At 42.0% G+C, this 11,065-nt stretch overlaps 1 long non-coding RNA gene across 1 annotated transcript; it reads left to right on the forward strand.

Annotated features, from left to right (window-relative positions):
• Positions 1–2,083: 2,083 nt before the first annotated feature.
• LOC115535501 (uncharacterized) lies at positions 2,084–2,872 on the forward strand. The gene is made up of 4 exons (XR_003974508.1): positions 2,084–2,123; positions 2,255–2,381; positions 2,475–2,609; positions 2,727–2,872. It is a non-coding gene; the product is annotated as an uncharacterized LOC115535501 (long non-coding RNA).
• Positions 2,873–11,065: the final 8,193 nt, after the last annotated feature.

The raw sequence follows: 11,065 nt of genomic DNA on the forward strand, positions 1-11,065 counted from the left end.
CCGTTTTGTGGAGCGCAACTATAAGCTCATGGGTGCGCTCAAGGCGTTTCTCGACGTGTCACTGATCAAACCCTTACGCCTCGTGCCCACTACCTCCGTCCGTTGACTGATCCCCATTGACTTTAATGGGGACGGACGCGCACTGCATTGTGGATCCGTCCGTTCCGTTGGAGCCTTCGGCTCAGTCAAGAAGTTGAAAAATTTTCAACTTTTTCGGCAGCGACGGATCCGTCATCCAATCAGATCGCGTATGCAAATTTAAGCACTGTGACGCGACTCGGGCTCTGACGATACTGGAAAGCGGGAAAGCGGGTCATCTTGCATCGCAACAACCAATCAAATCGCTTCGCCGGGTTCTTCCCGCTACTTCCTGCTTGTTGCGATGCAAGATGACCCGCTTTCCCGCTTTCCAGTATCGTCAGAGCCCGAGTCGCGTCACAGTGCTTACATTTGCATGCGCGATCTGATTGGATGACGGATCCGTCGCTGCTGAAAAAGTTGAACATTTTTCAACTTTCTGACGGCGCCGAAGGCTCCAACGGAACGGGCGGATCCACAATGCATTGCGCGTCCGTCCCCAGTGAAAGTCAATGGAGATCAGTCAACGGACGGAGGTAGTGGGCACGGGGCGTTACTGGCGCTTACCAATTCGCCCGTCGTGGACACGGAGTACACAGTGGCTCGCCAGTTCTTAGGTGCGCAAATGAAGACTCAACTCCACCCGACGGGGGTAAATGGACAATGGGAAAAGTTCTAAAACATCTCCATCAACCCCTTGAAGCAATGCCGAGTGTGATTACTGCGCTGAAACATGCGCTGACTTTTGGTGCAAGCACCGCACTCTGTGAGAACTCTTTCTCCACACTTACGAAAGTTTTCACTGATTATAGACAGTCAATGCTTCACCAGCGAAAATCGAATATGATTAAACTGGCATTCGAAAGAGACTTGACAAAAAAATTCAGGAATGAATGGAGGGAGACCGTCCTTCAAAGATTCAATTCAATGGCCAAGGGTCGCCTCCCGCTCTTCCAATGATGAGCTAGGCTATCTGGTATTTTATCCAGGCCTATATAATCAATAATCAAACAATGTATGTTACTATGTTCAGTAAATCGGGCAAGGAGGGTTGTTGAGTGTGTTGTTTCTGCTGGTTGTGTTATTTCAATACAAACTAAAATTTAAATGAAAATGTCTTGTTGAGGAGCCGCTTTTGCGTAACTTACGGGAGATCGAAAAAAACGAAACAACGAAATACATTGAGCAGCTACTTGTGCGTTCGCCGCCTGCAAAGAAAAGGCAAATGGAGCCGGAGCAGAAGAAAATGTTTTTTTTTCGAAATAATGGCACCAAGATGTGCCGTGGCTCGAAACGAATGATAAGCGCAATGAAATGTGCGCTCATGTGCGCTGTGTGCGCTGTGCACCACGCACACACTGGAGAACAGCTGATCGCAACGTTCCTTTTGTCAGATAATCAAACGCTCCGTGGTCGAGCTGCTGCAGTTTGATAAAAAAAAAAGGTGACGCAAAAAAACCTCTGTGAAACTGGGTAAATTTCATAAGATCCGATGTTACGTGTGGAGCTATGTCTGGGGTGCGTACCAAACACCAACTCCTGGTACTCAACTCAGTAACTCTATTGATCGATTGCAGTCACGTGACTTCACGCGAGCGTCCGCCATATTGGAGGTCAAATTTCAAGATGGGAAAATCGTTCGCGCAAAGTTACGTCGAATCGCTTACAAAAGAAGTTTGTGATAGTTATATAACAAAGCTCAAGAAGCTGAACATTAGTAAATGTCCTTTTGAGGACAAAGAGTTCGTTGATGAGCCCAAAACGTGGCCAGTTGTGGAATATGGTGACATTTATTCCTATTTCGTGTGCACAACGTCGCATTACACCAATGAAAATATGAAGGCCTACAAGAGTCTCGAGGCTTACAACTATTTTGGAAGCGGTTGGGTGAGAGATATTTTTGTGAAGAAGTTGTCCACGGATTCATTTCTATTGAAAGCCAAAGTCAACCCTTCCCAACGCTCTCCAGACAAGCCACATGAGGCCTGGGTGAACACACAGAATAATGGGACTGTGGTCAATGGTCACTGCACCTGCATGGCTGGGTAAGTGAATCAACATTGAATAAACTTGCTTGGTCATATCAGTGATAATTGTAGACAGTTTACTAATCAGTCTACTTTAGATGCACACAATGACACTTGTGAATAATTTAGATTTTTGTTTGTTTTTACAGCTTGGGTAGCATGTGTTCCCATGTCGCAGCCATCCTCTTCAAAGTGGAGGCATGTCACCGTACTGGCTTGACTACAGATGCATGTACATCACAACTCTGTGAATGGAACAAGACATTTGTGAAGAAGGTAAGTGTGAGATGATAACTCAGTTGAAAAGATGACTGTACCATTGTCTGGTAGTTACATTTTTTGATGCCAAAAATGTTTGTGTACTGACAGATTAAATCTGGGCCAGTCGTTGATATGGATTTTTCCAAGCCAAATCACAACAAAACAACACGGACAGTCGAGCCTCAGCCTACCAAAGAGATCAAGGAGCCAAATCACAGTGATTTTATTGCATTCCTTGCTGATGTATGTTATGATTCATGAGTATGTTTATTATCTGATAGCCATCTGACTAATATCTGTAATAGCAAACACTGGTACCTTGTTTTGTTTGATCAAATAATTTCTTGTTGTCTGTTTTAGGTGCAAAAGGTAAACCCCACCACCGTCTTACTCAGTGTAGTGCCAGAGTTTTCTACAGCCACAGAGGAACCAACCCCTCTACACATGCCCATACCTCTTACTACACTACTATACAAACCCGAGTATAGAACCATGTCAACACCAGACTTTCAAAGAGAACTTGATAAAGTGTTCCTCAGCCTTAAGGTAAGCACTGTCCTCCAGAAAACACTACATGAATGATCTCAACTTATTATGATGCATTTATTGTTTTTTTGGCTTTTTGTGGTGAGATAATATTGTTATCATAGTCTTCTTGCTGTGCTCAGATAACTGAATCTGAAAGTGCTGGTCTGGAGATGTTCACCAGAAGACAGCAGTTGAGTGATGACTGGCTGGAACAGAGAAAGGGGAGGATAACAGCTTCAACGCTATTCCGTGTTCTCCACACTGACCCCACATCACCTGCTCCCTCCCTTGTCAAAAGTATATGTGGGCTGTCATCATTTACTTCCAAAGCCACTGCACATGGGATTAAGTTTGAAAAGAAGGCCCGTAAGATGTATGTGAAAGAGAAATCAACTCAACACACCAAATTCAGGTACAACCTAGTTTTTGACCTTACAGGTTTAAAACTATAGTTATTCTATTTACTTTCTTTATCATTGTATGAATGATTATAAACTAATATCCTATATTTTACAATTTTGTCATGTGTACAGGTACTCATCCTCTGGGTTGATCGTTAACCCTTTGTACCCACATCTCGGGGCTAGTCCCGATGGTATCATCAGCTGCAGCTGTTGCAGCGAAAAGGGTCTGCTGGAGGTGAAATGCCCCTATAAGCACAGGATGGTCCACCCAGTGGAAGCTAGCCAGATTGACCCAGATTTCCCCATTGAATTTGAAGTTGGAAATGGTGAGATCATTGGCTCATCCCTCAAACAAAACCACCCCCACTACACCCAGATCCAGTGTCAGCTGTCTATTTGTGAAAAGAGTTACTGTGACTTGATGATGTTCACCTTCCGTGGTAGCATAGTTACCAGAGTGTATAGAGAAGACAATTGTATTCCAAAGCATTTGGACAGGATAAATGCTGTATACAAATCTGGAATACTTCCAGAACTTATGACACGCCAATATAGAGATGTGATATGTGACCCCTGTGGCCCATCATCCGGTACCTCGTCCAGCTCAACATCCAGCTCTACTCCAGCCACTCAAAGGGCACCTCTCTCAACTAATGTTCCCCAACAAGCACCCACTGAAGCTGCACAAGAATTGTTTTGTTATTGCAGGAAACCAGATGATGGTTTCGAAGAAATGGTTGGGTGTGATTACCAAAACTGTGTGAACCAGTGGTACCATTTGAGCTGCCTTACATTATCAAAAGCCCCCAAGACCAAACTTTGGTTTTGCCCAGAGTGTAAGAGTTTGCAACCGCCTAAGAAAAAGAGGAAGTGATTTTGTTAGTTTGTTATATTTGGCATATTGTATCATATCTCTTGTTGTCAGTAATTTCCTCTGAAGTTTGCATTTAGTATGTATGTATATAATCATCAATATGTGGAAATGGCTATTGTTTGCTCTTTCAAGTGTGTGGTCACTGTACATATGTTTGAAGGAATGAATTGTATACTCAATGTATATTGTATTCTGTGTTGTGTATGTTTATTGTGTAGGTGTAATCATTCCAGGTCGTGCAGGGGTTGACACTAAGGTTTCAAAAGCACTTGCCCATCGGGCAAGTACAGGTCAGGTTCAACTTGCCCGAATGTAATGTTCACTTGCCCAAATTATGATCAGAATCGTGAACGGGCCTCTTTTTGCCAGGCACCCGGCCTGGTTTTGGGGGGGCTCAGAAAAATCATCCTAGCTCAGACTGAAGCTGAATGTTAGCTTCCACACATGTTTAAAAAATAACAAACTTCTCTTTGTTTGCTTATTTATCGAGCGGTCACATCGTGCCATGAAGTGATTTCAGTCCACAGTTGCAACCTATTAAAGCTATCGCCAAGTTATATGTAGACCTGCATGATTTGATGCAAATGTACCTAACTAAATGTCAGAGGTAGTAGCAAAGATATGTCTTTTTTAACTTTCAAGTTTCTTGTAGCTCTAACTGAATAATCACAGCGTTTCTAGTAGGGTTGTCAGTCACGATACTGGATTTTCTAACTTCAACACTATTCCTGGAAAAAGATCGATATTCTATACCATTTTCGATATCAGGGGAAACGTTTTTTTCAGGAAAGAACATACCCAAAGTAAAGAGATTATATCTCCACAACTGCAAGGGCGATAATGTCATCTTTGGGAAAAAAGAAAGATTGTTGTGCAAGTGAAATATTCAATGGGGATAATACTTGGTTAAAGTGAATAAAGCCATGGAACACAGCATAAGTGGAAGATAACATTTCCACCTGAAATAATTATCAGTATCAGTTGGTCGTTATCAGTTGGGAGCGCTGTCTTACTATGAGACACAAATAAGGTAGATATCTTACAATTTTGACACTTGACACCTCTATTTAAAGTTCAGGGCAATCGAATGCACCAAGCCAAACACTCGCAAATAAATATATGGCCACTAGATTGCGCTGAAGAATATGTTTTCTGATTGAAGGCAATTTACCTATTTCCTAAGAAACCTTCTCTTATTCATTGATTAAAAACACCATGTTAAGTTGCAAAATTGGGCCAGATACTGAATAATCTGTTTATGGTGGTTTTATTCGATCAGAATCAACTTTGTGGACAAAAATCACAAAGGTACTTCATTTTTGGTTGTTAAAAGAAAAGGGGACGTTTCTTCTTAAGTTGTGTTACGTATTTTAAGAATCTAAGCTACCCACACATAGACCCAATGAAGCACGACCAAACATATAAGCCGTAAATACTATACATAGCCACTAGGGGAGCAAGACCTTATTGAAAGCGGCTCCACCACAGAAGGCATCACCTGAAGAAGCCGAAGCCACCACGTTCACTAGGCCACGCCCACTTGACGGTCCCTTACCTGTGCACACTACCAGAAGGGGCCAGAGATTTTCAGCGACACCCGCGAGGGGACATGGGCCTTTGCCCATGTCCCGTAGTAGCCAGAGTTATTATCTCTCACATTTGTTCTACCAATTCCTAGAATTCCCTCCGTATAGCTTCACTTACCATGCCGAAACATGCCGACGACTTTATAATAAATGAAGTGAGTTAAAGCAACCCGGGATTGGACAACTTTCTTCGAGAATATGCAACAGTTGTTATTTGCGAGTTTTAGTCACAGAATGATATGGTTTGGACTGTTGGAATAAGTGGAGGCTCAGCTTTCATGTAATATATACAGTCGTTTGTGAGGGTCCAATTTCGTGAAAAAGATCGCTATTGCTGTGCGTATGTGCACAGTTATGAAACACAAAACCGTGTTCTTGACTTTCCTTGATAATTTGCCTCAATCCAAAGTACTTCCAAACTGCACTCCTCCATCACTACTCCATTTAACTTCTACCTAAACCGTTCGCGGAGGTGCTGCACTTGAGATGCTAGCTGTGTTGGCTAACCTTTAGCGAATCACTGCCAGAGACCGCACTGCGAGTGAGTGACAGAAGGCGGGGCTATATTCGCACTGAAGCGATGCGTGTCTGTTAACTCGCTTTCCGAGAGAAGAGAAGACAGCGCGCTGATCAATTGCAAATACTTCTATTTTGTGTGGTTTTGCGGAACAAAAGGTTGTTCTGCAGTTTCTAAAAACATTTGAATAAATAGCTTTTATATTCATCCACTTGCCCGTTCGGGCAACCAGAAAAAATCTCAACTTGCCCAAACATCTTTTTTACTTGCCCCGGGCAAGCGGGCAACCGTTAGTGTCAACCCCTGTCGTGTAATATGTAATTTCTCAATAACTATGTATTGGAATTAATAAATCATTTTTGCTGTTATATACATTTTTATTTGATTCAATACATCAGTATAACAATAATATCATGGGCAATGATACCAGATAGTTCAGAACATAGTATTTACATATTCACACATATCTAGCCAGACTCTGTTGCGGGCACAATGCCATTTCCCAGATTTACGACACCAGCGCATATGACCATAATTTTGTCCAATGTAGCATATACAGTGTCAGTCTTCTTCTTAACAAGTGAGATTGGTATTGGCCCTTTCAATATTCCATAGCGACGCTTCAAGACACCGATAATTCTCTCGACATGAACTCTCACTCTAGCCATAGCCCTAGACTTGTCTAACTCTGAAGGAGGAAGCTGTTTGTGACCCTTAGTGAAAGCAGGAATTATCAACGAAGCACCCCTAACAGCAAACTCCTCTCGAACAAGAAATCCCCTGTCTGCCAGAATGACATCACCATGGTCCAATTTGTCCAGAAACCCACCGTCATTGGTGATTTCCTTGTCACTAATCCTTCCCCCATAGCACTTGGAAATGAATGTTATGACCCCTTGAGGACACATACCGATCAAGCACTTGACAGTGTTGTGGTGCTTGTAGTTGGACCAAGTCTTCGATCTAGCATTGAATGAGGACGGTCTTTCAATGAAAAATTCTGTGCAGTCAATGATACATCTCACATTTCTATTGAATCGAAAAAAGGAATCTGGAAGCGTATTGAGGATGGAATCTTTGGCAGGCCAATCAACAAGTTTTTTCATACAGGGAAATAGCAAGTCAATCCATTTGTGAACAATTCGAGACACTGTTGTACCATCTACACTCATCCTCTGGCCCAAGTCATCGTAGTGTAAGTTCAATTTGAGCTTTACAAGCACCATGAAGAGTTCATCCTTCAGAGACAGTTTCCTCATTGTGTTCTCTTTTTCTTTTTCTTTATTTTTTGTCACAAATGAAAAAAGAGCAGAAAACAATCCAATGTTTGGTAGTCCTGTGTAAAAGTGGCATTGCTCAGGTGTATTGAGTATCTCCCACGAGAATTTGAGACGAGCGTTCTCCTCACGGAGAGAATAAAGTTCTGTCCGGACGGATGCCAGCTCCTTTGCATATGATTCAAGTAGACTGTTGTCTCCACTGCTCTCTGACACTGATGGACAGGATTCGATTTCACCGTTATCTGAAAATATACAATATACATTAATGTACGTGTTGTAGGAAAAGCGGTATTAAAACAAGCACGTCAGTTATTATAAATAAATACCAGTAGGGATTATTTATCTTACATGTTCAGTTCTTGTTTATTATAAGATAGGGAAGCATACCATTGTCGTTGATTTCATGAGGGCGCTCATCATGCTCTTGGGACTCTCTAGTCCGCTTCCTAGATGCTGATTGACATCGGTTGTAGCGATCAACTGCTTTCTGGCTTTTGCGTTCATCACATTTGTGGTGTGAATTGTTGGCACCCAATCAGGATGTTGTTTGTCCCACTCAGCAGCTGAACTTCCTGAAATAATCAAGATGATGGTCAATGGGAGATATCACATTATGATCTGAAATAGTTTTTGCAATCAAAAGTCAAGTGAGATAATTTTTTGTACCAGGCTTAACACAATATTTAATTCTGATACTAGTAGACTAATATAAAATGACTGTGGCACTGCGACTGAGGTATATGACTTTATCAGTAAAAATAAATGACACAGCAGTTATTGTTACCTGTTATGAAATGGGCCCCACACAGTCGGGTGCACTCGGTGCCCTGAAAATCTTTCCTGCCTATTGCTCCAAGCCACAAACGACGTCTTTCGACATCTTTAGGGATTCTGTGGAATCTTACAGAACCATTTTTCTCTGCTCTATTGTGGCAGTCCACCGCACAACACGTTAAAACCATACTTGTTGAGGAAAATAATGGGTAAAACGCTAAATCACAACGCAGCAGCACACGTGTACGCGTCCAATACACAACGAGTCGACCTCCAAAATGGCCGCCGAAGTCACGCGTGACGTCACATGCAATCGATCAATAAAGAAGTTATGTGCACCCCTGTATATTCAGCCTGCGAATGCGCTACAGCCCTGCACTTTGTTCACGTGAGTCAGAGAGGATTGCTCTTCTTTCCTTCTCACGTTATAATTGTGTAGGCCTATTCACGGCTCCTTATATATATATATATATATATATATATATATATATATATATATATATATATATATATAAAAAAGGAGCTGTGAATATATATATATGTCATCGGGGAGAACCCCCCGATTAAATCGACCTATGAGTCATATTTCGATAGTCATAGGCTTTACATTTCTGGCCTAAAAAAATTGCCCCACACAGACGTTAAGAACACAACCAGTCGAGGCCACAGGCTTGGCAACGGGGCCTGTGGTGTGGATGCTACTCACCCTAGCCCATTATGGCGAGTGGATATGGCGAGTGGATAGTGCCATATGGCGAGTGGATAGTGCCAAACCTAAGGATTATGGCGAGCCCATCTTCTGCTGCTCTCATCTCTTCCACTAGAGGTCAGTCACGGCCTGTGAATGCATTGTGAAGGTGGGAGGTGTTATCTCCACTGAGGCATAAAGTGGGAGGGGTTATCTCCTCTGATCCATTGCGGCTCATGTTACACTGTTTTTATTTCATGAGATCTTATTTTGTTGGATTGCTGTCGCTAATGAACGCTTCAAATTCGCATATCATTGTGGAACCCGGCCATGTAGGCGACTCATCAATAGGTCATGACCAATAGTCTATGAATGGAGTTTGTTTATTTTCTAGGTTAGTGTTTATTCTACTAGTAATATCAAATAAACCCCGTGGTCTTCTGAAAGAGAAAGTTACGCTTTCCTCCGCGCGGGTTCAGACTAGTCGACGCGGGCTGGATATCGGTTTACTAGACTCACTCAACATTGATCAATTACTGCTGAAGTCTCATGTGACAAGATATATACACACTAGATCCTCTTTTGCCAGGAAACAACGTAGATGTGGTCTGTGTGTGTTTGGTCTGTGAGAGAGAGAGAGAGAGAGAGAGAGAGAGAGAGAGAGAGAGAGAGAGAGAGAGAGAGAGAGAGAGAGAGAGAGAGAGAGAGAGAGAGAGAGAGAGAGAGAGAGAGAGAGAGAGAGAGAGAGAGAGAGAGAGAGAGAGAGAGAGAGATACGCACACCTTTTTATTCTCTATAAATGACATATCATGATGACATCCGGACACCGCTGGAACAAGTCCAGTTTCTTGTTAACAGGTCAGACGAGTCCGCCCAGTGCCTCCAGCGCCTATCTGAAAGGTTTAGGTGTTCTCAACCAGAAGCTGGGAGCGGCCACACAGAAGGAAAAATAAACGCTGAAACAGACGCTGGGACAAGACTATTTTTTGACACAGACCTACACGTCATACTTCACTGGACGCCAGTGTTGGCAGTTTAGGTGTTATGTCGCTGGTGACGGTGTTGTCTCTTCACCCTGCTCCACCTATAGCGAACACAACACACCACAATGATGATCTCACTTTAGTACACAATAAAATACGATCTGACTTTAATGACAAACCGAATTTAAAGTTAGAGCCAGGGTCAAAGGTTTTTTGTTAATGTTTACAATACAGTTCATTACAACGCAACATTGTAAAATAATCTTTATAAATGATGACATGTTTTTTTTTATCGTCGTTAAATCAGACACCGTGTGCAGTGACCACAGCCGCCATTCGGTGGTTCTTTTGACGTCAGGAGACAAGATGGAGGCCAGTGTTGTGGCAGTTTGTCATGTGGTGCTCGTGATCGCTGGCGGGAAGCCAGGCTGCAGCTACCGGGGCTTTCCAGAGCCAACGCCCAGCACACCATGTGACACAGGCAGCCAATCGGGCCGCCCAGGCAGCCTGACTCCAAACCAGTCAGTTCAGTCCTGGCCCTTACCTGGCAGCAATCTTGGTGCTACACGTTGGGTGGGGAACTGAATAAGGATTTATACATAAATATTATTTGATCTGCATATAGATCATATCTGTTTTCATGATATTAAAACATTTAGTAAAATTGTGTTCATATTATATATATTACCAAATACTGAAAAAATGTAAAGCTAAATACATAATATCATAAATGCAGTTCATCAATGTTTTGTGAATGTATATGTCATCGCTTCTCAGTTTTTTATAACTCAATATAATAATTTTGTATTAATTTCCGTATCTTTTTATTCAATTACATATTATTTTAAAATAAATTAGTTTATATTTGTCAATTTAATCCTGAGGATTAACCTAAAACCAAACATCCTTTAAAAATAAACCCTCTAAACGAAGTATGTAAACTTGTAAACCTAACCTAATGATAAGTATATTAAATATATGTAGGCAATTTTTTTTAATGTATTTTATTGAAAGATAACCCAAGGATATATGATCCAATTCCCCAAAAAACAAAGAATATACAAC

The sequence above is a fragment of the Gadus morhua genome, chromosome 22, assembly GCF_902167405.1.
Source record: "Gadus morhua chromosome 22, gadMor3.0, whole genome shotgun sequence".
Classification (NCBI taxonomy): Eukaryota; Metazoa; Chordata; class Actinopteri; order Gadiformes; family Gadidae; genus Gadus; species Gadus morhua.